We start from the raw sequence: 27,547 nt of genomic DNA, 5'->3' as shown, positions 1-27,547 counted from the left end.
CTTTGAGCTGTTCCAGATGTAAATAGAGGCGTTGTTGGCTGTACTTCCACTCCAGCCCGCTGGGGGGGGACGCTGTAACAACGTCCTTCATGTTTATGTCAGCCGGATGTACACAATCAACCAGCAACAACCGCGAACTGAGGAGCAGGTAAACATCAACGTCAGACAGACCAACATGTCGCTACTGGGCTCTCCCCTCGGGGACAGGACCCTCTGTGGGTACATCCGATCCTACCCGAGAAGAAGCTCCGTGCTCCTGCGGAGGACTCAGACTCGGAGGAGGAGGAGCAGGAGAGACAGCCGGAGTTTCTGGATATGAAGGATATGCTGAGTAGGGCTGGGTTCAAAAAATCGATTTCCCGATTCTGAATCGATCTTCATTAAAATGAGCGATTATCGATTCATAAATCCCGAGATCGATTTTTTTTTTTTTTTTTTTTTTTTTTTTTTGCAGCTTCAACCCGCAACGAGATCTCGTGGCCAGATCTCGCGCTACAATAATTTATCATATCTCACGCAACGTGAGGTCTCAACACTAAAATCTAAAAACATGGCGATGGCAGGGACACTCAAGTCACCACCAGGCTTAAAGTCAGATGTCTGGGTGCATTTTGGATTTAAAAAATGTGACGATAGAGATGAGCTGGACAAAAGCAAAGTCATATGTAAATAAAAAGTACATTCATGTAACTGCTTTGGAGTCAATTCATTGATATGTTTAACAATGCTACATGTTATAGGGTTCCTTGAACCATTTATAGCATTAGTTCAGAGAATCTCTTTCATATTCAAGCAAAAAATTTATATTGTAACTAGATCGAATCGGAATCGAATCGAATCGAATCGAATCGTGAATCGAATCGAATCGGGCTGTGAATCGAGCTGTGAATCGGAATCGAATCGTTTTGGGAAATCAGTGGCGATACCCAGCCCTAATGCTGAGCGTCTCCTACGGGGGACACCTGTTGACCTCCTCCATACCTGCGAGGAGCGAAGGTGAGAGTTCCTAGACACTCGGGCTCCGTTTTTGATTGATTGATTGAAAACGTTATTAGAAGATTTGCAGAAGTAGGTACATGAAAGTACATATTACATACAAGGTCAACTAACAGGATAAAAACCCAAGAAAGCCACTGGCTTATTTCAATTGGGGTCCGTTCGTACATTCGCTCTGGAAGTCTGATGAGCACTCATGGCATTAGGTCCCCTTTATGACGTTGCACCTAGTGTGCGCTCCGGCGCTCTCAGAGCGAACTTACGAACGCAGCCTTAATCATTTTAATAATTTTGCCATTTAGCAGACGCTTTTATCCAAAGCGACTTACAATTACGAATTACAGGGACATTCCCCCTGGAGTAACTGAGGGCTAAGTGCCTTACCCAAGGGCACACTAGTAGTGGTGTGGCTTCAGGCGGGATTTGAACTCACAACCTTCCGATCCCAAGTCCAACTCACTATCCACTAGACCACCACTACCCCCAAGCCTTTATTCACCATATATAATAATAATAATAATAATAATAATAATAATAATAATAATAATTAATAATAATAACTTGCGACTGTTTTGGACTTGCTTGGGTCGTAATATATGTTGTTGTTGTTTTGTGTTAAGAAAGGTTAGAAAGGTTAGAAAGGTTGACAGACCCTTATTAAACGTGTGTTACATTCCTCTGACTGGTTTGAACAACCCAGTTGCATATTGTAGTAGAATCTCTGGTCATTGCTCTGTTTCGCGTTCGTGTCTGTCTGTTTGTCTATCTATCTATCTATCTATCTATATCCGCTTTGTGTTATTAATTTCTCTATAGCTCTGTCTATCTCTATCTGGTGGATTTAAAAATGTGAAATTGAAAAATCAATTGTGTTTCAGTATATCTCAAAAGTGAGTACACCCTTTCGATTTAGATTTTTTCACTTTTGAGATATACTGTATATACTATATATGCCTCATATGACCTCATGATTGAACTCAAGATGAAAAGGATTTAGGGACGGATCAGAATGTTGGGAACGGAGACCAACATTGCACCATGTATGATCAGAAGGACAGCCCAGAGGAGGTCAATAAGTGTGTATGATGCCCCCCCCCCCACCTTTGCAAAAGTAAACATGACAGGCCAGGCATGCCTGTGAACCTGGAGACAGATGGGGGTTAATCAGTGGTCAAAGAGGTTTTGAGAGGTTACAGGAACAGCTAGGAATGGGGGCTATGCAAATGACCATTTTATGTGGGGTCACTATGAAAAGGTATAACGGTCTGTGTTGATGGGTGTTCTGGAGCTGCTGCTGTTGTTGCTGTGTGTCTGCAGAGCAGCTCCATTCTTGCTGGCAATAAAGCTCTATGAGGAATCAACAGCTCAGGTCTTTGTTATTATTTAGGCTAGTATTATTATTTGAAGGTATCCGAGTAAAAGATATTCCACAACATCTGTCTGTCTGTCTTTCTGTCTCTCTGTCTGTCTGTCTGTCTGTCTGTCTGTCTGTCTTTCTGTCTGTCTGTCTGTCTGTCGGTCTGTCTCCTTTGTGTTATTAATTCTTATCTCTCTCTGTCTCTCTCTCTTGCCCTATCTATCTATCTATATCTGTCTGTCTATCTCCTTTGTGTTATTAATAATTAATAACAATAAATAAAATTCTCATCTCTCTCTCTTGCTCTATCTAACTATCTATCTATCTATATCTGTCTATATCTGTCTGTCTATCTCCTTTGTGTTATTAATTCTCATCTCTCTTGCTCTATCTATCTATCTTTCTATCAACCCCCTCTCCCTCTCCCTCCCTCCCTCTGTCCTCTTGGTTGACAGTTGAGTTCCAGGACATCGTGTCTGGTGAGAGGTACAGAGTGGAGGGCTGCTTCGCCCTCCGGGACCCGTGGTGGGAGGTGACCTGCACCGCTCGACGCCACCGGCAGAAGCTGGTCCTGCGGGGCTACCCGGCCTACAAGCTCCGCGCGGACCTGGACCGGGAGGGCCGGCGCTCCATGGCGTCCCTGTTCCTCACGGCCTGCGGCGTCCGCCCGGAGTTCATCACCTCATTCTACGAGTGGCTGCCCAGGGACAGAGACGTCAGCCTCCCCACCCTGCCGGAGGTCCTGGGGGAGTTTGAGGAAGGGGGGAGGAACGTGGCCGTGGCTCAGCAGCTCAAAGCCTTGGTGTCTCATTCAGGTTGGTGACCTGCGCACCACCGGGTGTTCCAGTGGGTCTTTGTGGTCCTCTGTCCTCCTATGTGGTCCTCTGTGTTCCTCTGTTCCTCTGTGTTCCTCTGTCCTCCTCTGTCCTCCTCTGTGTTCCTCTGTCCTCCTCTGTGTTCCTCTGTCCTCCTCTGTGTTCCTCTGTGTTCCTCTGTGGTCCTCTGTGGTCCTCTGTGGTACTCTGTGGCTCAGCTGGTAGTAACCATTCAGCTAACAACGCTTAGGTTGTGGGTTCAATTCCCGCTGGTACCATACTGAAAGATGTTTTAGATCCAAGCCCACTGTGTTGTGTTTTAGATCCAAGCCCTGTGTGGTGTGTTTTAGATCCAAGCCCAGTGTGGTGTATTAGTCCCAAGCCCAGCGTGTTATGTTTTAGATCCAAGCCCAGCGTGTTGTGTTTTAGATCCAAGCCCTGTGTGGTGTGTTTTAGATCCAAGCCCAGTGTGGTGTGTTTTAGATCCAAGCCCAGTGTGGTGTGTTTTAGATCCAAGCCCAGCGTGTTGTGTTTTAGATCCAAGCCCACTGTGGTGTGTTTTAGATCCAAGCCCACTGTGGTGTGTTTTAGATCCAAGCCCACTGTGGTGTGTTTTAGATCCAAGCCCAGCGTGTTGTGTTTTAGATCCAAGCCCACTGTGGTGTGTTTTAGATCCAAGCCCAGCGTGTTGTGTTTTAGATCCAAGCCCAGTGTGGTGTGTTTTAGATCCAAGCCCAGTGTGGTGTGTTTTAGATCCAAGCCCAGTGTGGTGTGTTTTAGATCCAAGCCCACTGTGGTGTGTTTTAGATCCAAGCCCACTGTGGTGTGTTTTAGATCCAAGCCCAGCGTGTTGTGTTTTAGATCCAAGCCCACTGTGTTGTGTTTTAGATCCAAGCCCAGCGTGTTGTGTTTTAGATCCAAGCCCAGCGTGTTGTGTTTTAGATCCAAGCCCAGTGTGGTGTGTTTTAGATCCAAGCCCAGCGTGTTGTGTTTTAGATCCAAGCCCACTGTGTTGTGTTTTAGATCCAAGCCCAGCGTGTTGTGTTTTAGATCCAAGCCCAGTGTGGTGTGTTTTAGATCCAAGCCCAGCGTGTTGTGTTTTAGATCCAAGCCCACTGTGGTGTGTTTTAGATCCAAGCCCAGTGTGGTGTGTTTTAGATCCAAGCCCACCGTGTTGTATGTTCTAGTTGCAGGGATGCGAGTGCACGCCGCCTCCCTGTACCCGCAGGTGATGAGGTACCTGCCCACCCTGCTGCCCGGCCACTTCACTGAGCTCCTGGGGAAGGGCAGGGGCAAGAAGACACGCCCGACCTCCTCCTCCTCCTCCACACAGCAGGAGGAAGAGGAGGAAGAGGAGGAGGAAGGGGAGGGGATGGATCTCAGCTTGCTGGCCAAACTGGAGGAGGTTATTAGGACGGACGTCTGGAAGCTGGGCTTCAGCCAAGTACGTGTGCACGCATTAGACTCAGAATTATTTTTTATTGCCAAGTATATTCACACATACAGGTAATTGACTTGGTGTGGTTGGTGCACAGGACATAAAGACACAGACAGCAATATAATAAAATAAAATAAAATAAAATGTAATAAAACAGCACTATATAAGCAAAAATAGTTTAAGAAGACAATGACAGAAAGGTGCAGTAGAACAATAATTATGTTAATCTGTCTGTCTGTCCCCTTTGTTATTAATTCTCATCTCTCTCTATCTCTCTCTCTCTATCTCTATCTCTCTCTCTCTCTATCTATCGATCTATCTATATATCCCTCTCTCCCTCCCTCTCTCCCCCTCCCTCCCTCCCCCCCTCCCTAGGTAATGTACAAGGAGCTGAAGCTCGTGCGGTGCGAGGCTCAGCTGCGCTCCTTCCACGACTGCGGCCTCCTCCGCCTCCTCCCCCCCCTCCAGCGCCACGCCCTCTGCCTCTACGACCGCTTGAAGGACCACTGCCACGGCACCGGCAGCACCTACATGGACCGCCAGGCCCTGTGCGAGGACACAGCGGCCCGGTGCCGGGGGGGGGGGGGCCTGCATCGCAGACGAGGAGGCCTGGGAGGCGGTGCGCTTCCTGGAGGAGCTGGGCGCAGTGGTGAGGGAGCGCCAGAAGGTGGCACTGAGGAGCCTGCACACCTACGAGGCGGGCATCGCCGCCTGCCTGCGCCTCCTGGCCGAGGGGGAGGCCTGGAGCCTGCCGCTCGACGCCAGGGGGGTGCTGGCCGCCGCCGCGGAGGAGAGGAGGCAGGGGGGGGAGGGGAGGGAAGGGAGGGGGGAGGCAGGGGAGGCTAGCCACCCCGATGAACGGTGTGATTTGGACGGTAACATGGTTGAGGTCGACCGTGGTGGAGGTGGAGGTGGAGGTGGAGGTGGAGGTGGTGGTGGAGGTGGAGGTGGTGGTACTGGTGCTGGACGGTCCAATGAAGGATCCACTTCTCCTGCCCATGGAGAGCCCCAATCCCACCCTGACCCCCACTCTCCCCACGCAGACTCTGACCACCACACAGGCGGCATGCGACCGGACCCTTATCCTCAGACCACCCGCCCCAGCCAGGAGCACCAAGCGTCAGGGCAGAGCCCCCCTCCCCCTCCCCCTCCTCTGGAGCTGGACGAGGACCAGGTCCGGGCGGCGGAGATGATCTGCTCCAACCCGGTGACGGTGATCAGCGGGAAGGGCGGCTGCGGGAAGACCACGGTGGTCAGCCTGCTGTTCAGGGCGGCCTTGCAGCAGCTGCGGCAAAGCGACCAGGAGGAGGTGAACAACGCATGCCGCGACCTGGAGAACGACCTGGAGGGCTGGGGGGGGTCGCCACCACCTCCCAACCCCCGCCTCCAACCCCCCCAGGAGGTGAAGAAAGAGGAGGAGGAGGAGGAGGTGAAGAAGGAAAGGAAAGTGAAGAAAGAGGGGGAGGTGGAGGTGAAAAAGGAAGGGAAGGTGAAGAAGGAAGGGGAGGAGGAGGAGGTGGAGAAGCAAGCGGAGGTGGAGAAGGGAGGGGAGGAGGAGGGTAACAGGGGAAGATCTTCATCGGCCCTCCAGGGGGCAGATGAGGTACTGCTGACGGCCCCCACAGGCAGAGCTGCCGCCCTACTGACCAAGAAGACCTGGTTCACCGCCTACACACTCCACCAGGTACACACCACCTACACACTGCACCTACACACTCCTCCACCAGGTACACACTCCACTTTTAGAAATGTTCTCGGAATCATTTGAGACAGGTATGCTCCCCCCATCGTTGAGAGTAGCCCTGATTACTTTAATTAAATTAATTGAATTCAACCAGGCAAACCACGGGGCAGATGTCAGTCCTTAAGGCCGATCTCCCTTTTAAACTCTGATACTAAAATCCTTTGCAAGGCACTTGCTCGAAGATTAGAGGAGAGTCTCCCTTCGATAATAGCTCTAGACCAAAACGGATTTGTTAAAGGACATCAACGATTCCATAACGTCAGAAGAGTATTAAATATCCTACATGAAAAGAGGGGCTGGCCAGACACAGCCATTCTGTCATTGGAACCCGAAAAGACTTTTGACAGAGTCAATGGCCGTTCCTCTTTGAGGTTCTGACCCGTTTTGGTTGTGGGGAAATGTTCTGCAAATGGATTAAACCTCTTTATACTTCAACCTACAGCTGAAATTCTCACCAACAATATTATCTCCAAACCATTCAATATCTTACGTGGCGCTCGTCAAGATTGTCCTCTGTCACCGCTCATATTCACCCTGGCCATAGAACCATTTGCCATGGGCGTCAGGTTACGGTACATAGGAAATCTCTGACATCATACTAGGCCATTTAGACAATCGAATAGCTTCATGAGCATATTGCCATGTTCATGAATTCAGACAAAACACAAGTCCACCAGTTCCATAGGTAGGTGATGCCTTTAACCATAATAACAATAATAATAATAATAATAATAATAATAATAATGATCAGGAGCTTTTTTTATATACCGTATTGACCTGAATATAAGACGACCCTGATTATAAGACGACCCCCCTTTTTCAAGACTCATTTTTGGAAAATGGCTACTTTTTGGCGCCATACGTTGTTGTGAATGAATATTGACGTGTAAAACTCTAGGGCCTCTAGGGCCTTTAGACTTCAGCGCCAGAATACAGTTAAAATGAATATCCTACCTAGACTACTATATTTATTCCAATCTCTCCCATTTTATATTCCCCAAAACAAATTTGTAGCCTGGGATAGGATGATCTCCAGATTCATTTGGAATAGCAAAAGGCCGAGAATAAAATATACAGCACTTCAGCTACCTAAAAGTAAGGGGGGAATGGCTTTACCAAATCTTAGGGAGTATTTCTATGCAGCCCAACTCAGACCTCTAGCCTGTTGGTGTAGGCCTGACTATGAGTCACAATGGAAAGAAATGGAAAAGGAGGTACAGAGTTACCAGATTCAGATTTTGGTGGGGGACAAATATTTGACACAGACTTTGACACATGCTATGGATCCAATAGTAACATTTACACTAGGAATATGGAATGTCATAGTTAAGAAATACAAATTAGAGGGAGCAGCACGCTCACTGAGGTGGTATGCTTATGATTCAAAATTCAAACCAGGGATATATGATTCAGTATTCAAAGAATGGACACAAAAAGGCATAACAGCGATGTGTACAGTTTCAGAGAATGGTGTATTTATGAGTTTCCAGACCTTAAAGAGAAAGTACGGGGGGGAAGACGATTTCTTTTCTTTTCCTTTTCACTTTTTTACCCCTCTGTTTAGGGGTTATGCTATGTTTCTTTTCTCTTCGTTTTATCATAAGATGTAGATGTGCAAAAAAAAAAAAAAAACTCTAGGGCGCGAATATAAGACGATGCAACTTTTTCAGACATATTTTTATGCATATTTTTCAGACATACTTTTGTGCAATATGACAACCCTAGTTGACTATCTGTGCAGTATAGTACAGTGGATTGTGTACATAGCCTTTATTTATGTAAACCAGCTCCTTACCTTTTTTATTCTTTTTCTAAATGTGTTTTTTTTTCCCTTTCCTAACACCAGGGGAGCCACCCCTCCTAAATTTCGTTGTTTGGTACCTGTACTGTAGCAATGACAAATAAAGTCCATTCCATTCCATTCCATTTACGGGGAAAAAAATCAGTCTTATATGCGTCAATATGGGTCAATACAGTATGTTTGTGTTCTCTCAGCACAGGTGCTGTGGAGCTTCATGCATGCTAAGAAGGATGAGAGCGGTGACCCTGTGGACTGGAAGTTTGCGCCGGTGCGCGTGCTGGTGGTGGACGAGGGCAGCCTGGTGTGTGTGCAGATGCTCCACTCCATCCTCACCATGCTGACCAGACACGCCCGGCTGCAGAAGCTGGTCCTCTTGGGTGAGCTGGGACGCCTGGGGAGGCCCTGTAGCACAGCGCTGGACGCTAGGTGGGATGCCTGGGGAGGCCATTCCTGTAGAGGACGCTAGGTGGGATGCCTGGGGAGGCCGTCCTTGTAGAGGACGCTAGGTGGGATGCCTGGGGAGGCCATTCCTGTAGAGGACGCTAGGTGGGATGCCTGGGGAGGCCGTTCCTGTAGAGGACGCTAGGTGGGATGCCTGGGGAGGCCATTCCTGTAGAGGACGCTAGGTGGGATGCCTGGGGAGGCCGTCCTTGTAGAGGACGCTAGGTGGGATGCCTGGGGAGGCCGTCCTTGTAGAAGACGCTAGGTGGGATGCCTGGGGAGGCCGTGCCTGTAGCACAGCGCTGGACGCTAGGCTAGGTGGGACCCTGGGGAGACCCTGTAGCACAGCACTGGACACTAGGTGGGACGCCTGGGGAGGCCGACCCTGTAGCACAGCGCTGGACGCTAGGCTAGGTGGGCTGTCCCTGTTTGTGTCACCCTGGTGACGGAGTGGTTTGAAATGGTTGTGGGACTGTAAGGGTTAAGGGTCAAGGCTGGGTCATGGTTAGGGCTAGGTAAGGGTCATGGTTATGGTTAAGGTTGAGTTAGGGTTTAGGGTTTAGGGTCATTACAGCGAGCCTGTCCTCCGATTTCTACCTCCACCAGCCTCCCCTGATGTGAATGTCCAAGTGTGTGTCTGTGTCTGTAGGGGACATAAAGACGTGTGTGTGTGTGTGTGTGTGTGTGTGTGTGTGTGTGTGTGTGTGTGTAGGGGACATAAAGACATGTCCGTGTGTGTGTGTGTGTGTGTGTGTGTGTGTGTGTGTGTGCGTGTGCGTGTAGGGGACATAAAGACATGTCTGTGTGTGTGTGTGTGTGTGTGTGTGTGTGTGTGTAGGGGACATAAAGGTGTGTGTGTGTGTGTGTGTGTGTGTGTGTGTGTGTGTGGTTGTGGGTGTGGGTGTGTTTAGGGGACATAAAGACATGTCTGTGTGTGTGTGTGTGTGTGTGTGTGTGTGTGTGTGTGTGTGTGTGGGTGTGTGTGGGTGTGTGTGTGTAGGGGACATAAAGACATGTCCGTGTGTGCAGTGTTTCCTCCAGGATTTTTCACATTAGTGGTGGAGCGTTCAGTTTTCGCGCGTGCACGTGCATAAAACGCGCACTGGCGCCCAAAACAAAGACGTAATTTCACCAAAAACTAGAGGGTGGCAACAATTATTTATTTTTTAATAGCGGTTAAGTCATTAAAGCCGAGCAGGTGATTTTATATAGAAGGTGATCAAATACCAACACATCCTACAGCTGCAGCGGAACATGCGGAACGCGCATGACACACACACACACACACACACACAGAAAGATCATCAACTCATCGAATATGAAGTACACAAGAGATAATCAGCTCATCGAATATGAAGTACACAAGAGTAGAGTACACATGGAACCGGGAACACGCATATAGCACTGAACAACAACCGTAGAATATAAACTTGTGACTGACAGTCACATACATACATACATACATACACACACACACACACACACACACACACACACACACACACAATGAAAGATCAATACGAAGTAGGCCTACATGAGAGTACACGCACAAAACCGTCTAACGTTACTCATTAACTGTTTACACAAGTAAAATCACAGTGTGACAGTCAGATGGAGCATTCGGTAAACAACAACAGCAAGGTAATGCATCAGCTGAGCTATTTGTTTCACAAAATAGGCTGATTTAGTTGACCATGAACATCAGAAACAAACATTACGAATGTTCATTTAAAATACTCTATACTGAGCACTGATATAAGAACATGAACCAGAGAACAGCGGTAAATGCAATAACCCACAGTCGTCGCTGATGATGTTGCATTTTCGATTAGGATACGTTTACGGGATTAAAGGGACCGGCGACGGGCGAAGAGAGAGAGAGGAGAGTGATTTCCTGAAATCCAAATGTCCCGCTAAATTCGGACCAATCACAAAACTGTTTTGTGATTCAGTCTCGATTGCAGTGCGAACACAAACGACGAGGTTAATTGCAACATTGTAACATATTGTAAATAACTACCGCTAAATCGTAACGAAATGTAGGTCTGGAAGCGGCCTAAATCTAGCTTCAATCTGCTTTTTTTCTGTTCTCCGGTCATAATAACTCGCTGCCTTTCTGCGCAGCCTGAATCAAAGTGGACTGTCTGAATCAATTAGTGGCGGAGGAAATTCATTCGTGGCGGCCCGCCACGAATAAATGCATATAGAGGAAACACTGGTGTGTATAGGGGACATAAAGACATGTCCGTGTGTGTGTGTGTGTGTGTGTGTGTGTGTAGGGGACATAAAGACATGTCCATGTGTGTGTGTGTGTGTTTGTGTGTGTGTAGGGGACATAAAGACATGTGTGTGTGTGTGTGTGTGTGTGTGTTTGTGTGTGTGTGTGTGTGTGTGTGTGTGTGTGTGTGTGTGTGTGTGTAGGGAACATAAAGACATGTCTGTGAATGTGTGTGTGTGTGTGTGTGTGTAGGGGACGTGAGGCAGCTGCCCAGCATCCAGCCTGGTAACCTGCTGCACGACCTGTTCCACAGCCTGAGGCGGCGCCGCTGGTCCATAGAGATGAGGACCAACCACCGTGCTGAGTCTGAGCTCATAGTCAGGAACGCCGGCCTGTAAGTAAACACAGCAGCACGTTTAGTCCTAGTCTAATGGCGCTTTTCCACTACCGGGCCGACCAGACCCGACATGGGCTGGCCCGGTTCGTTTACCTTTCTCCACTGCCAACCGACCCGTACCGGGCCATAGTACCCGTGCCGTTTTTAGTTCCAGTTCGAGAAGGGTAGCGATAGGTACTTTTTTGCCAGGCTGTGTGTGACGTGTGACGCTGCAGACCGTTGATTGGTCAATGGAAATTGTCATCCCATGTTCATAGACTTCATCGCTAACCGCCATTTTTAAATACCAGACAGACAACAGATTTCGCTCTCAGAAAATGTCACTTACTGTTTCTGTAATAACTTATTAATAAAGATTAGAAAAATTATGATAACCATCTTATTATCTTAGTTTAATGTCATTTCAATGCATCATAGAACTTTTATTTACAACAAGCATAACAAAGAAATCGCTATTATGGCGATGTGCTGTGCCTATGCTTAGACCGTTCCACAGTCCAGCGTGCTTCATCATCCCCCTTCTAAAACTGCCATCTCCCCTTTTCATCCTTTATTTCATTTTATCAATGAACATGGTATTACTGTTATTTCAACATTTAAGCCTCTTTCACACATAGTTCCCTATCATTTCCATGGAATCCCAAGCTGTGCCGTCCAGGCATTTTTTTGCCGTTCACTCATGAGCCAAATGCTGGTAGATTCGCGTCTTGCTTCCTTTAACGCATGTCGGCGTTTCCCTGGTTGCGGCAAGTAACAGGCACGTAACATCCATATGCTGTATAAATAAATATATTTGACTACCAGCAAGACACCGCAGCAATCGTATCTATAACAAACGTGGAGATTGTATGAGCCCCGCTGTCAGTGAGCAATGAAATCGTCAAGCACAGCCTTTCCGTAGAAATACATCGCTCCCTGTCTAACGTATTTAAATGTTACATGTTTTAAGGCTGATCTGTGAATGATAGTGCTGCATTTTGACATAATTCTTATCGCATTTCCCCCCATTGAGCTGTATACCAGCACTTATTAAAGTGAAATGCTCTTATGACACTTAACTCCTCCTACTGTCGCCGCTCGTTCCTGGTCTCTTGTGTATAGTGGAGAACGTATCCTACCCGAAACTATATGGAACTTTTCAAATGCGTGCCGAGCCGAGCCGAACCGGTCTGGTCAATGGAAAAGCGCCATAAGATCACTCTCTGTTAACCCTAGTCTTAGACCACTCTCTGTTAACCCTAGTCTTAGTCCACTCTGTTACATTTTTGGCATTTAGCAGACGCCTTATTCCAAAGCGACTTCCAATCGATACATTTGTTGAATCATCAGTTCACCTGTTGTAGCAGGAAGAGTAATCTAGCTCAGGCCAGGGGCCATTGGCACCCTATGAGTGTACTGAGCCCGGCTCTGTGTGTGTGTCAGGATCTCAGACATGGGGATGCAGCATCGGTACCGACCTCTGGACTTTGACGGCGTGTTGGACCTGCGGGTCTGCGACCTGCGGGCCTGCGGGTCTGCCACCATGCCCTCCGCAGACCACAGGTTCATCCTCGTCCTGCTCTCCAACGACGAGTCGGACGACGGTGAGTCGTCATCTTGGTCCTGTGTTAATATTCTTATAATAGAATGGTTTTCTTTTCTTTTCTTTCTTTTTATTTTTTCTTTTCTTTTAAATTCTTCCTAACTTTTTTCCTTTCCATGATTTTTGCTTTTCTTTTTCTTTTCTTGATGTTTTCTTTTTTTCTTTTTATTGCAAACAACAGTCAGTGGCAATTGACAAGAAGTAATAGCAGTCTTTGTTTACATTTGTTTTGTTTTGTTTTGTTTGTTCTAAATGGAACTACGCACTCTGGTGATGATATTACATTTACATTTTTGGCATTTAGCAGGCGCCTTTATCCAAAGCGACTTACAACAAACACATTTTTCTAAGTAAGTGAATCATCTGTCCATCAGTCATTGTAAGAAAAAGTAATCTATGCTAGGACCCCAGGGGGCATGGGCAGTCACGATGCTCGAAGAAGGAAGAATTGATTATTATTATTGTTATTATTTATTGTTATTATTTTTTTGTTTTAGTTTTTTATTTACAGTATATAAACTGTAGAGGGGATGTAGAGGTCTCAGGAAGGACAGTTAAGGTGTAGCTTACTAAATGGCAAACATTTTTATGTGAATGTAAAAACCTCAAAGCGCAGAATTATACAAGACTACATGTAGTTTGTCTTCCAGACCTGCAGATGGCGATCAAGCTCCTCCTCCCAGGGGCCCCCGGCCTTCAGGACGACACCAGGTCACAGTTCATCTCCTTCAGAAGGTCAGAGTCTCTCATGCTGTTATAGAGAAGGTCAGGGTCTCTCAGACTGTTATAGAGAAGGTCAGGGTCTCCTCCAGGCTGTTATAGAGAAGGTCAGAGTCTCTCAGGCTGTTATAGAGAAGGTCAGGGTCTCCTCCAGGCTGTTATAGAGAAGGTCAGGGTCTCCTCCAGGCTGTTATAGAGAAGGTCAGGGTCTCCTCCAGGCTGTTATAGAGAAGGTCAGGGTCTCCTCCAGGCTGTTATAGAGAAGGTCAGGGTCTCCTCCAGGCTGTTATAGAGAAGGTCAGGGTCTCCTCCAGGCTGTTATAGAGAAGGTCAGAGTCTCTCAGGCTGTTATAGAGAAGGTCAGGGTTTCCTCCAGGCTGTTATAGAGAAGGTCAGGGTCTCTCAGGCTGTTATAGAGAAGGTCAGGGTCTCTCAGGCTGTTATAGAGAAGGTCAGCGTCTCTCAGGCTGTTATAGAGAAGGTCAGGGTCTCTCAGGCTGTTATAGAGAAGGTCAGGGTCTCCTCCAGGCTGTTATAGAGAAGGTCAGGGTCTCCTCCAGGCTGTTATAGAGAAGGTCAGGGTCTCCTCCAGGCTGTTATAGAGAAGGTCAGGGTCTCCTCCAGGCTGTTATAGAGAAGGTCAGGGTCTCCTCCAGGCTGTTATAGAGAAGGTCAGGGTCTCCTCCAGGCTGTTATAGAGAAGGTCAGGGTCTCCTCCAGGCTGTTATAGAGAAGGTCAGGGTCTCCTCCAGACTGTTATAGAGAAGGTCAGGGTCTCCTCCAGGCTGTTATAGAGAAGGTCAGGGTCTCCTCCAGGCTGTTATAGAGAAGGTCAGGGTCTCCTCCAGGCTGTTATAGAGAAGGTCAGAGTCTCTCAGGCTGTTATAGAGAAGGTCAGGGTCTCCTCCAGGCTGTTATAGAGAAGGTCAGGGTCTCCTCCAGGCTGTTATAGAGAAGGTCAGGGTCTCCTCCAGGCTGTTATAGAGAAGGTCAGGGTCTCCTCCAGGCTGTTATAGAGAAGGTCAGGGTCTCCTCCATGCTGTTATAGAGAAGGTCAGAGTCTCTCAGGCTGTTATAGAGAAGGTCAGGGTCTCCTCCAGGCTGTTATAGAGAAGGTCAGGGTCTCCTCCAGGCTGTTATAGAGAAGGTCAGGGTCTCCTCCAGGCTGTTATAGAGAAGGTCAGGGTCTCCTCCAGGCTGTTATAGAGAAGGTCAGGGTCTCCTCCAGGCTGTTATAGAGAAGGTCAGGGTCTCCTCCAGGCTGTTATAGAGAAGGTCAGAGTCTCTCAGGCTGTTATAGAGAAGGTCAGGGTCTCCTCCAGGCTGTTATAGAGAAGGTCAGGGTCTCTCAGACTGTTATAGAGAAGGTCAGGGTCTCCTCCAGGCTGTTATAGAGAAGGTCAGGGTCTCTCAGGCTGTTATAGAGAAGGTCAGGGTCTCTCAGGCTGTTATAGAGAAGGTCAGCGTCTCTCAGGCTGTTATAGAGAAGGTCAGGGTCTCCTCCAGGCTGTTATAGAGAAGGTCAGGGTCTCCTCCAGGCTGTTATAGAGAAGGTCAGCGTCTCTCAGGCTGTTATAGAGAAGGTCAGCGTCTCTCAGGCTGTTATAGAGAAGGTCAGGGTCTCCTCCAGGCTGTTATAGAGAAGGTCAGGGTCTCCTCCAGACTGTTATAGAGAAGGTCAGGGTCTCCTCCAGGCTGTTATAGAGAAGGTCAGGGTCTCCTCCAGGCTGTTATAGAGAAGGTCAGGGTCTCCTCCAGGCTGTTATAGAGAAGGTCAGGGTCTCCTCCAGGCTGTTATAGAGAAGGTCAGGGTCTCCTCCAGGCTGTTATAGAGAAGGTCAGGGTCTCCTCCAGGCTGTTATAGAGAAGGTCAGGGTCTCCTCCAGGCTGTTATAGAGAAGGTCAGGGTCTCCTCCAGGCTGTTATAGAGAAGGTCAGGGTCTCCTCCAGGCTGTTATAGAGAAGGTCAGGGTCTCCTCCAGGCTGTTATAGAGAAGGTCAGGGTCTCCTCCAGGCTGTTATAGAGAAGGTCAGGGTCTCCTCCAGGCTGTTATAGAGAAGGTCAGGGTCTCCTCCAGGCTGTTATAGAGAAGGTCAGGGTCTCCTCCAGGCTGTTATAGAGAAGGTCAGGGTCTCCTCCAGGCTGTTATAGAGAAGGTCAGGGTCTCCTCCAGGCTGTTATAGAGAAGGTCAGAGTCTCTCAGGCTGTTATAGAGAAGGTCAGGGTCTCCTCCAGGCTGTTATAGAGAAGGTCAGAGTCTCCTCCAGGCTGTTATAGAGAAGGTCAGGGTCTCCTCCAGGCTGTTATAGAGAAGGTCAGGGTCTCTCAGGCTGTTATAGAGAAGGTCAGAGTCTCTCCAGGCTGTTATAGAGAAGGTCAGGGTCTCCTCCAGGCTGTTATAGAGAAGGTCAGAGTCTCCTCCAGGCTGTTATAGAGAAGGTCAGGGTCTCCTCCAGGCTGTTATAGAGAAGGTCAGGGTCTCCTCCAGGCTGTTATAGAGAAGGTCAGGGTCTCCTCCAGGCTGTTATAGAGAAGGTCAGGGTCTCCTCCAGGCTGTTATAGAGAAGGTCAGGGTCTCCTCCAGGCTGTTATAGAGAAGGTCAGGGTCTCCTCCAGGCTGTTATAGAGAAGGTCAGGGTTTCCTCCAGGCTGTTATAGAGAAGGTCAGGGTCTCCTCCAGGCTGTTATAGAGAAGGTCAGGGTCTCCTCCAGGCTGTTATAGAGAAGGTCAGGGTCTCCTCCAGGCTGTTATAGAGAAGGTCAGGGTCTCCTCCAGGCTGTTATAGAGAAGGTCAGGGTCTCCTCCAGGCTGTTATAGAGAAGGTCAGGGTCTCTCAGGCTGTTATAGAGAAGGTCAGGGTCTCCTCCAGGCTGTTATAGAGAAGGTCAGGGTCTCTCAGGCTGTTATAGAGAAGGTCAGGGTCTCCTCCAGGCTGTTATAGAGAAGGTCAGGGTCTCCTCCAGGCTGTTATAGAGAAGGTCAGAGTCTCTCAGGCTGTTATAGAGAAGGTCAGGGTCTCCTCCAGGCTGTTATAGAGAAGGTCAGGGTCTCTCAGACTGTTATAGAGAAGGTCAGGGTCTCCTCCAGGCTGTTATAGAGAAGGTCAGGGTCTCCTCCAGGCTGTTATAGAGAAGGTCAGGGTCTCTCAGGCTGTTATAGAGAAGGTCAGGGTCTCCTCCAGGCTGTTATAGAGAAGGTCAGGGTCTCTCAGGCTGTTATAGAGAAGGTCAGGGTCTCCTCCAGGCTGTTATAGAGAAGGTCAGGGTCTCCTCCAGGCTGTTATAGAGAAGGTCAGGGTCTCCTCCAGGCTGTTATAGAGAAGGTCAGGGTTTCCTCCAGGCTGTTATAGAGAAGGTCAGGGTCTCCTCCATGCTGTTAGATAGAGAGAAGGTTTGCTCACGGCATCGAGTTGCAGGACAACATTAGGGACACGTTGTACCCCAACCTGCTACTCTGATCTCCTGAGATTCATTCACTGCTTTGAAGGTGAGTCGTCGCATCAAATGTGCATGGCGTGCAGTTTGTGCATGGAGCCCGGCAAATAGCTCTGGTCCCTGTTGAAGTAGGCTTGAGTAAGACTGTGTCTGTGTCCTTTGCAGGAGGGAGTGTGCTCTCATCAACAAACTGTGCTGCAAACATTACAGCGACCACCTTCCCAAGTAAGTACAGCAACTAGACTACTAACTAGTCTACTAACTACCTTCTCAATTAAGTACAGCAACTAGACTACTAACTAGACTACTAACTACCTTCCCAAGTAAGTACAGCAACTAGACTACTAACTAGACTACTAACTACCTTCTTAAGTAAGTACAGCAATGTAAAGGTCTCTAGGCACAGAGGGAGGTTGACACAGAGGAACGGTGTAATCAACAAATTTTATTGGACAGGCACAGCCCAGCCATGTCACCGACGTGCTGGCGAGAGGTTTTGAGAATAAAGCAGTCAATGGGAATACAGGCGTGCGCCGCTCCAGTGCGTCACGCCTAGCTGTTTCCCCTTTGGTACTCGCTCTCTGCTCCGCATTCACTCCGCCCCCCTTTCGGGATCGGTTGTTGGCTTGGAGCAGTCTCTCTCTCTCTCTCTCTCTTTCTCTGTGTGGCAGCCACTCTCCGTCTCCTTCATTCCAGTGGTGCAAACTTGTCACCTTTAGGTGAAATTCGCTGTTTTTACCTCAAAATAGGTGACCTACGTGAATCATGCAGATCTGCAAAAAAAATATTTTGGGGGGGGGGGTCTACATCTCATCTCATCCAAGTCACATGATGCCCAAGCTAACATCTTCCTGTCTGCTAAACTCTGCTGCAGTTGAAATAAAACGTCTTAAAAAGTTCTTAAGATGGATGTAGAAACATAAGAAGTAATCAAATAAAATAACATAGAAGTTACTGTATGTCTATGTTGCGATAACTTCTCAACAGGAATTTACAGGGTTCGTTCAAACTATCGTAATTCTTGAACTATATGTGCAATCGAAAAAAATCCAACCGTTTCTGAAAGCACAGAAGTTGCACTCTCTAGCCATTTAGGGTTATTACGGTAGTTCACCAAAAAAACAAATGCACTGACCTCAAAGTGTCATGGAGTGATTTGAAGAGAAGCAGTATTTTAGCGGTGTTTTATACTTTAGTGAGTTTCTGTACATACAGTATATGTTTGTGATTGTGAAATGTCACAAAGACCATCTAGGCTAGGGTAACCAATCCACCTAAAAGTTTCATCGAGGACGACGATGTAAGTGACGAAGGACTGATTTCTTCTTCTGAACCAGGGTATGGATAGTGCGGCAGCTTAGCAAAATAATGGGGACGCGCCGGACAAAAGCACCAAATTTTTTCCATGTGCTCTACATCACCATAGCTTTCAATTTTGGGTGGGAGCCACTTCATCAAGATGGCCGATGGCGGCCATCTTGGATTTCCAAGGTGGCCGCCATGTAAAATCTATAAGTGCAAATATCTCGGCTTCCAAGCCACATAGAAGGTCAATCTTGGTGTCAAAATATACATTTTCTGGGTCAAGGAATGCATTAAAGCTATTGAGAATATCACTAGATGATTATTTGTGCCAAGATCAAATAAATATGTTCATTCTGGCAATGTATCCATAATTTTCAACTCGGTTCCTAAGCAGCTGGACATATATTAATATGTATGTTTTCAATGGCATGTATATTGAAAAATGGACAACATGCATTAATTGAATTGAACTTTATGTGCTTCACTTTTTAACATAACAAAGCATTTTATATCATCAAATTATCGGTCACATTTACAACTGCAAAGCTCTGTGCATTTCCAGTGTGCTTTCTTGCATGAGCACTTTGCACCACAGCCACTTGCGCTTTTACAGCCACATTTGACCAGTTCAGTGCAGGCTTTCGAAGCCATTGGTAGAATGCTCCACACAGGAAGCCAGACCTGGCTGTCTCTATCCAATGTCCATCCACATCCTTCTGGACTGGGTGTCGGCTGCTGAGCCAGTTCAGATGTTGCCCAGATCCCAGACTGGTAGGCAACTCGCTTCAAGTGCTGCAGAAGGGAATCTTGTGTTGGTGGAATGTGTTCCATGGTTCTGTTCTTCTGGCAGAACAACTCTCTCCGTGCTTCATTAATAGATTCCACATCACTCGTCTTGTCGTAAAGGACGATTGTGTAGCGCTCCAGAAGTTGAAATTGCTGGGCATCTATGGTCACGGGACTGTGCGGATTCGCTGCCATGTAGTTGAAGGCCTGGGTGACCTCGGGGTAGGACTTCCAAGCCTCCCATGCTGACTTCTTCCCCTTCCCACAGAATGCTGAGGTTGTGTCACAGCCTGTGAAACAGTGGAAGACTGGAAGTGCTGTGGACTTACCTTTGCCCAGAGTATGGCAGATGTTATTGATATGAAGATATCTGTAGTTCTTGCCAGTGCCAAAAGCGACCCAGATGTCTGCAGCTGGATACTTGGAGGGCAGGGCATGGAACTTGCCGATGAGGATAACGACAACATCTGTATCCACAGTGTGTACCAAGCAGGTAGAAGAGCGATGCTCCAGGGCATCAAGCAGATGAATCAGTATCCTGGTGTCGGCCTCTTCATGGTTACATGGCAGTATGAAGTGGCTGGTGTCTGTGCCGACCACTCTGGTGCCAGATGTAATGAAGACCTGCTTACCATCTGGCCAGGCAATGGATGCAATCTTCCTGGAGAGGAAGGTGAAGAGTTCCTGCTTGTTCATAGGGTCACGCAGGAAATCTGGCCAATTCCCTGGCAGCTTGTTCTGACCAGCCACCTTCCGTCGTATCCCTTTGCCTCGCTTCTCCCTTGTTGACTCTTTTATGCTGCTGGTGATGTAAGTATCCCAGACCACATCAACTCTTGCAGAGGTCTCCAAGTGCTTCATGATGTGGGGAACAAAGACACAACTGGCATATTCGTCGAATGTGGTAATGTTGGTGGTGGACAGGAAGTGCACAACAGCAGCACCATCGAGTACTTTGACATCAAAAGTCCCTGGAGGTAAAAAAGAAAGTTAGTTAAAAAACGAAACACAAACTGTAAATAAGGACTCTCTACAGACCTTGAAGAGAATGATATGCAATTTTTTCTGATTATTACTGATATTACTTAATGCCACTGACTGATTACAACTTGTTTGTAAAAAAAAAAAAGTACCTGGAGGTTCCTGTTGTGTCTTCTCTGTCAGAACAATTAGCAGATCTGACTTCTTTCCCAAGCGTAGTTTCCCTCTGTCAGATAGGGAGGGAGGGTATGGATGGTTTTCGTGCTTAAAAAAGGTGCTCATGTCACCCTCTCTGTGTTGCATGGCTATATATAATTGGGAGAAGAGTGCAACATCATCCTTCAACATTGAGATCTGCCCTGCCTGCTTGGTCTTGGTCTTGGGTGTTGGGCATCTGAAGAGAGGCAATGAGTTATTTTTGATGGGCTCGTGAATGGAGTGTGTGCGGTTCCTGATCACTCTCTCATGGTACTTGTTGTACTGATCTCTGTCCACTGATTCCACATTGCGGACTGTGTTAACCACAGACTCGTCAGTTATATTTTGTGTGTCCAGCATTAGAAGCTCGGGGGTATCATCTAGGAATGGATTGCTCATCCCAGTGATGGTGTGCACCAGAGCTAGTGCTTGTTCTTTGAATGTCTTCTGTGTAGACATTCCTTCTTCATGGTGTTGTTGTTTATTGCCTTCTTCTGAAATAAACTCCTGCTCAAACTCTTTTAGGAGTCGTGCTTGTTCAGGCCCTGCGATCATCCACTTCTTGAATGCTGAGGGATTCTCGGTGAGTCCCACTGCACCCTCAGAACCCTTCACCAGATCATTATTCTGCTCATGAGCCTGGTCTATCGGTATGCTTGAGAATCTGTTTGTGGTCTTGGGAATAACCCAGTGACCATGTTCTTCAAATTCATTGTGAATGGACGTGGGCAAGCTTTCCATGTCGCGGATGTGGACAGGAATCCATCTGGCATAGTTCTGGTGATCAAGGGCGAAGAACCATGGGACGAGAGCCTTCAGTGACTCCACATAGAGGGGGAAATCCTGTTCTCTGTGGGCACTTGATCTTCTCATCACGTGGTCCCTCAGTCACCATGTCCAAGAAGGCATCCTGCTGCAGCTTCCCCAGTGCCAGAGCGCTCACTTGGTGGGCATGTCTTGTCCTAGTGAGGTGGGATGCTTTGAGGAAAGAGTCAGCTGTGCCAGAGGATGCGATACCAGCCTCAGTCAGTGCAGTGGTCCAAAAATATAAAATAATCACATAATGATATTCTCAATAGCTTTAATGCATTCCCTGACCCAGAAAATGTATATTTTGACACCAAGATTGACCTTCTAAGTGGCTTGGAAGCCGAGATATTTGCACTTATAGATTTTACATGGCGGCCACCTTGGAAATCCAAGATGGCCGCCATCGGCCATCTTGATGAAGTGGCTCCCACCAAAAATTGAAAGCTATGGTGATGTAGAGCACATGGAAAAAATGTGGTGCTTTTGTCCGGCGCGTCCCCATTATTGTCAAATATGGTCTTAAGCCACCGCACTAGGAGGTTAGTTCTAGCGAATTTACCTGATAGAACATCGACATGCTAGAAACACATAACTACACATAATTAGATGATCATTATAAGTATTTAGTGATTGTTAAACTGTTGTTTATTATATCGAGTGGGTACTTTACAACTTCAAGTTTCGTGTTATGAAAAAAACGAGTCGGCGAGTGGTTTGCCCTAGGCTGCGTTCGTAAATTCGCTCTGGAAATCTGATCAGCAGTCGTGGAATGCCTCTTGTCCAATCAAATTACTTGGTCCCTTTATGACGTTGAGCCCAGTGCGCAGAGCGAATTTACGAACGCTGCCCGAGACTGTCTCGGGTCCCCCTTTACCTCGCTTTTAACCTGCTGCTACACTGCTTCTATAACATCAGGATCAGACAAAGGGCGAGACTTTCAAAATAACATTTTTTAATGGCTTCTGTGTGCTTTAGACTTGCGTAGAATCAATTTTATTTTTATTTAAAAAGTCAGACCGGAAAATGTATTATTGTCGCCAGACCCACTGCGTGGGAATACGACGCGTGCAGATGAGAGACAACATATAAAACAAAACTAAACTTATCGCACACTTATTGCTCGTGTAACATTGGTTAAGCTGCGCCCAAAACCCCGATATTTTGCCAAGTGAAATGATAAGACAAGAGGCCTCGATATGATAATCGCCGTAGGAGGTGATTCGACTGTAGGCATGTGAAGTTAGAATTTCTTCAAACTTGCAGTGGTAGCAACGGTATGTGTGGTTTAGTAAATATAGTGTGTGTGTGTGTGTGTGTGTGTGTGTGTGTGTGTGTGTGTGTGTGTGTGTGTGTGTGTGTGTGGACCTCCTGTGAGAGGTGTGTGTGTGTGTGTGCGCCATATCTCAGTATGTAGGCTATGCAGTGTGAGTAAGTGTGTGAGTTTATTCTGTTATTTATGCTATTATATCTAATGTGTTGAGAAGCAATGGAAATGAATCAAGAAATTGATAGAGTAGGCTAACTTACATTATCATTGTTCTATATGCAACAGAACAGATCACCCAGCATTGCTAATGAAAATAATCAACGAATGTGAGTAATACCAATACTTGCTCAATAGGTCTTAAAATCTATTAAAAGTAGTCTTATAAAGGTCTTAAATGTAACTTGTAACTTGTAACTTGTAACCGCATAATTATTTTGAGAACAGGTTGCTTACATTAATTATGAGGGTGTTAAGGTCAGGGCCATCGCTACTTACACGCGCATCATTGTTAGACCACTGTTAATGATAGAGCTAACCATCTACGGGCAAAAAAAAAGTGTCACCTTTTTGGACCATCGCCAGTTTGCACCCCTGCATTCTCCCGGGGGAACAAACACACACAGGTTAAATAGACCAGTAGGATAACGAGTCTGATCACTGACACCTGTCCGTAATCAGACCGTCATCCCCCTCCACCGACAGTCTGGCTCCCTCTGCAGGCCAGAACGCGCCATGCTCCCCACAAGCAACTAGACTACTAACTAGACTACTAACTACCTTCCCAAGTAAGTACAGGAACTAGACTACTAACTGTTGTAACCACTTAAGATTGTTTTGTTTAACCTAACACTGAAATGATCTCTACTGTGTTTCAAGTTTCCAGTTTTATTGTTATGTCACAGTAAACGGTTTTTACACATATTACACCAGTGTAAGAGAGTAACATTCTTAGGCTTCGGTTCCTGTGACATAGCAGCACCAGACAATAAGGCAACAAGCCTAAGTCAAGATAAAAAAAAAAGTGACAATAGTACAGGACACAAGTGACAAATAAGACAGGATACGAATAGCAGGAAAACTAGTAAATAATGTCATGGCTGGGACAGTGTTGGTATGACACCAGTGTTGGTATGACAACCGTGTTGTGTTTTTTTTATCTGCACCACAGGAACCATAAGAACAGGCTGGTGTTTCGACCTGGAGACAAAGTCTGCTGCACCAAGAACGGCTTTGTGACCGACCACAACCAGAGGAGACCCTCTGGACCAGAGGGAGAGGAGAGGAGAGGAGGAGGACAGGAGGAGAGGGGCAGTGGGGCCAACATGAGGAGAATAGGGGATAAGAAAGACAAGAAGAAAGTTCGTCTCTGTAACGGAGAGATCTTCTTCATTCAAGAGGTGAGGGGACACAGAGGAGGGGACACAGAGGAGGGGACACAGAGGAGGGGACACAGGAGGGGACACAGAGGAGGGGACACAGAGGAGGGGACACAGGAGGGGATACAGAGGAGGGGACATTCAGTAGACATACTAGCTGCGTTCGTAAATTCGCTCTGAGAGTGCCGGAGTGCACACTGGTTTCAACGTCATAAAGGGACCAAGTAATTTGATCGGACAAGAGGCATTCCATGAGTGCTGATCAGATTTCCAGAGCGAATTTACGAACGCAGCCATAATCGCCAACTGCCAAAGAATTCTGGAACTCTCTGAACAAGTTGACAGTTTTTCAAAATGGTTAGCGAAGCGCACAGTGGTGGTGAATTATATCCCTTTTCCACATTGCTTTCCTCTTATCTGAAAAAAGAAATAATAATAATAATAGATTTCATTATTAGGCGCCTTTCTGAAGGACACTGTACAGGGGAAAAAAGAGAAGAGAAGATAAGACAGGACAATAAACAAGAAAAACGACAACAAGTACGATTGTTGAATAGAGATACACAAGAAAGAAAGTATAAAAAAAAGAAAAAAGTGACTGAAGCAATATGGCGGATGACTGACAGGGCTGTCCACCTATCGTATCATCTGATTCTCCTACAGGATATGACATGGGAGGAGGCGGGCAGGAAGAGGCGGCTCCTGCTGCTGGATGACGGCGAGGGGCGGAGCGTATGGGTCTGCAACAGAGAGCTGCAGAGAGAGTGCTGCCTGCAGCATGCATGGGCGCGCACCATACACACCTACCAGGTACACACACACACACACCTACCAGGTACACACACACACACCTACCAGGTACACACACACACACACACACACACCTACCAGGTACACACACACACACACACCTACCAGGTACACACACACACACCTACCAGGTACACACACACACACACCTACCAGGTACACACTCACACACACCTACCAGGTACACACACACCTACCAGGTACACACTCACACACACCTACCAGGTACACACACACACACCTACCAGGTACACACACACACCTACCAGGTACACACACACACACACACCTACCAGGTACACACACACACACACACACCTACCAGGTACACACACACACACACACACCTACCAGGTATACACACACACACACACCTACCAGGTACACACACACACACACACACACGCACACCTACCAGGTACCCTCACACACACACACACACACCTACCAGGTACACACACACACACACACACCTACGAGGTACACGCACACGCACACACACACACGCACACACACTTACCAGCTACACACACACACACACACACACATACACACACACACACACCTACCAGGTACACACAGACACACACACACCTCATACACACACACACTCCTCATACACACACACACTCTCATACTCACACTCTGAGTGACCTCCTGGTGTGTGTGTGTGTGTGTGTGTGTGTGTGTGTGTGTGTTTTGTGTGTGTGACCTCCTGGTGTGTGTGTGTGTGTGTGTGTGTGTGTGCCCCCCCCCCAGGGCTCAGAGACAGAGACGGTGGTGTACGTCCTGGGGGCCGGGGGGGCCCAGACCTGGAGGCACGTCTACACGGCCGTGACGCGGGGGCAGAGGAGGGTGTACGTGGTGGCCAGGGAAGGGGGGCTGCCCTCCGCCATCACCAGGCGCCAGGTCCCCCGAAACACCCGGCTGGGGGGCCTGGTCAAGGAGCTGCTGCTGGCTGAGGGGGCGCAGGGGGGGACCTCCCCCCCACCCAGCCCCACGGCACCCTGCCTCAGCCGGGCACGCCTCCCAGGAAAGCCCCAGGCTTCTCCTCCGGCCCTGCTCAGTACCCTCCTTCTCCTCTACTGTCCTCCCCACGGACCCCCAGGACAGCCCCAGGCTTCTCCTCCGGCCCTGCTCAGTGGTCCACTCCTCCTCCTCCTCCTCTGTCCCCACGAACCCCCAGGTGGTCCCAGGAGGTCCGCTCCTCCTCCACGCCGGCCATCCCCAGGAGGCTCTGGATGGGCAAGGAGGAGAAGGAGAAGGAGAAGGAGGAGGGAGGAGCCGCTATGGACGTGTCTCTGATGGATGATGTGGCCTTCAGTCACACGTACACCTGGTCACCCATGAACAGCTTAGAGGAGCGGTCCACGGAGCTGAACGGGACGGGCGATGGCGGCGGTAAGGGCGATGGTGATGTCACGGCGGAGGCTCGCGGCGCCCATTGCGACAGAGACGGACACCCCAGCGGCGGCGCTCCGTTACCCTGGCAACAGGGGTCGCCTGGGAGCAAGCGGACTCTCAGCCCTGACGACTACACCACGCCGTCTAAACACATGAGGGTAAGACACAAAACTAGTAACTAGTGACTAACTAACTAACTAACTAGCTAACTAACTAACTACCTACCATCGCTGAAGGTTTTTTATTTTTATTTATTTTTACCATTTAACAAGACGCTTTTATCCAAAGCGACTTACGGTTAGAGATTCCAGGGACAGTCTCCCTGGAGTAACTTAGGGTTAGACAGTCTCCCTGGAGTAACTTAGGGTTAGACAGTCTCCCTGGAGTAACTTAGGGTTAGACAGTCTCCCTGGGGTAACTTAAGGTTAGACAGTCTCCCTGGAGTAACTTAGGGTTAGACAGTCTCCCTGGAGTAACCTAGGGTTAGACAGTCTCCCTGGAGTAACCTAGGGTTAGACAGTCTCCCTGGAGTAACTTAGGGTTAGACAGTCTCCCTGGAGTAACTTAGGGTTAGACAGTCTCCCTGGAGTAACTTAAGGTTAGACAGTCTCCCTGGAGTAACTTAGGGTTAGACAGTCTCCCTGGAGTAACTTAGGGTTAGACAGTCTCCCTGGAGTAACCTAGGGTTAGACAGTCTCCCTGGAGTAACCTAGGGTTAGACAGTCTCCCTGGAGTAACCTAGGGTTAGACAGTCTCCCTGGAGTAACTTAGGGTTAGACAGTCTCCCTGGAGTAACTTAGGGTTAGACAGTCTCCCTGGAGTAACTTAGGGCTGAGGGCCTTACTCAAGGACACACTAGTGGTCATATACCGACCTCTGCCTGGCTGTGTGTGTCTGGCTGTGTGTGTTTGTTTGTGTGTGTGTCTGGCTATGTGTGTCTGGTTGTGTGTGTGTGTGTGTGTGTGTGTGTGTCACCTCTGGCTGTGTGTGACCTGTGTGTTGTGTCTCCTGCAGCCCTCCCAGTCTCTCCCAGACTCTCCACTCGGCTGTTCCATCCTGCGGCAGCTCTCCCTCGCCACCCCCAAGAAGCCCCAGGACCCCCCCCCTGAGTGACCCCCCCGAGAGGCCCCTCCAGCACCCCTCCCTCCTGGATCCTCCCCCCCTCATGGTCTTGTTCGGCTGATCATCATGGAACTGGAAAACCCTTATTTTAAACTGTCCCTTCTTTTATGATAAATGAATCAATATTTTGGAAATAAACCACCAGAGGGGGAGAGGAGTGGGGGGGGGGGAGGAGAGGGGGAGAGGAGTGGGGGGGGAGGAGAGGGGGAGAGGAGTGGGGGAGAGGAGTGGGGGGGAGGAGAGGGGGAGAGGAGTGGGGGGAGAGGAGAGGGGGGGAGGAGTGGGGGGGGAGGAGAGGGGGAGAGGAGTGGGGGGGGAGGAGAGGGGGGGGGGGAGAGGGGGAGAGGAGTGGGGGGAGAGGAGAGGGGGGGAGGAGTGGGGGGGGAGGAGAGGGGGAGAGGAGTGGGGGGGGAGGAGAGGGGGGGAGGAGAGGGGGGGAGGAGTGGGGGGGGAGGAGAGGGGGAGAGGAGTGGGGGGGGAGGAGAGGGGGAGAGGAGTGGGGGAGGAGAGGGGGAGAGGAGTGGGGGGGGAGGAGTGGGGGGG

The 27,547-nt window shown here is 48.4% G+C and overlaps 1 pseudogene across 1 annotated transcript; it reads left to right on the top strand.

The window, feature by feature from the left end:
* The first annotated feature begins 175 nt into the window (after positions 1 to 175).
* Positions 176 to 26,995, top strand: LOC308163977 (DNA helicase B-like; annotated as a pseudogene). The gene is made up of 17 exons: positions 176 to 331; positions 2,809 to 3,168; positions 4,356 to 4,612; positions 4,982 to 5,352; positions 5,650 to 6,095; positions 6,198 to 6,290; positions 8,351 to 8,528; positions 11,063 to 11,204; positions 12,630 to 12,790; positions 13,440 to 13,524; positions 17,111 to 17,170; positions 23,461 to 23,524; positions 23,606 to 23,689; positions 24,332 to 24,478; positions 25,238 to 25,515; positions 25,665 to 26,040; positions 26,897 to 26,995. The product of its transcript is annotated as a DNA helicase B-like (transcript).
* The last annotated feature ends 552 nt before the right edge of the window (positions 26,996 to 27,547 follow it).

Source organism: Nansenia antarctica, assembly GCF_963989245.1.
Source record: "Nansenia antarctica genome assembly, chromosome: 8".
Classification (NCBI taxonomy): Eukaryota; Metazoa; Chordata; class Actinopteri; order Argentiniformes; family Microstomatidae; genus Nansenia; species Nansenia antarctica.
Note: the sequence above shows the minus strand (reverse complement) of the source record. Positions and strands in the feature narration are given on the sequence as shown.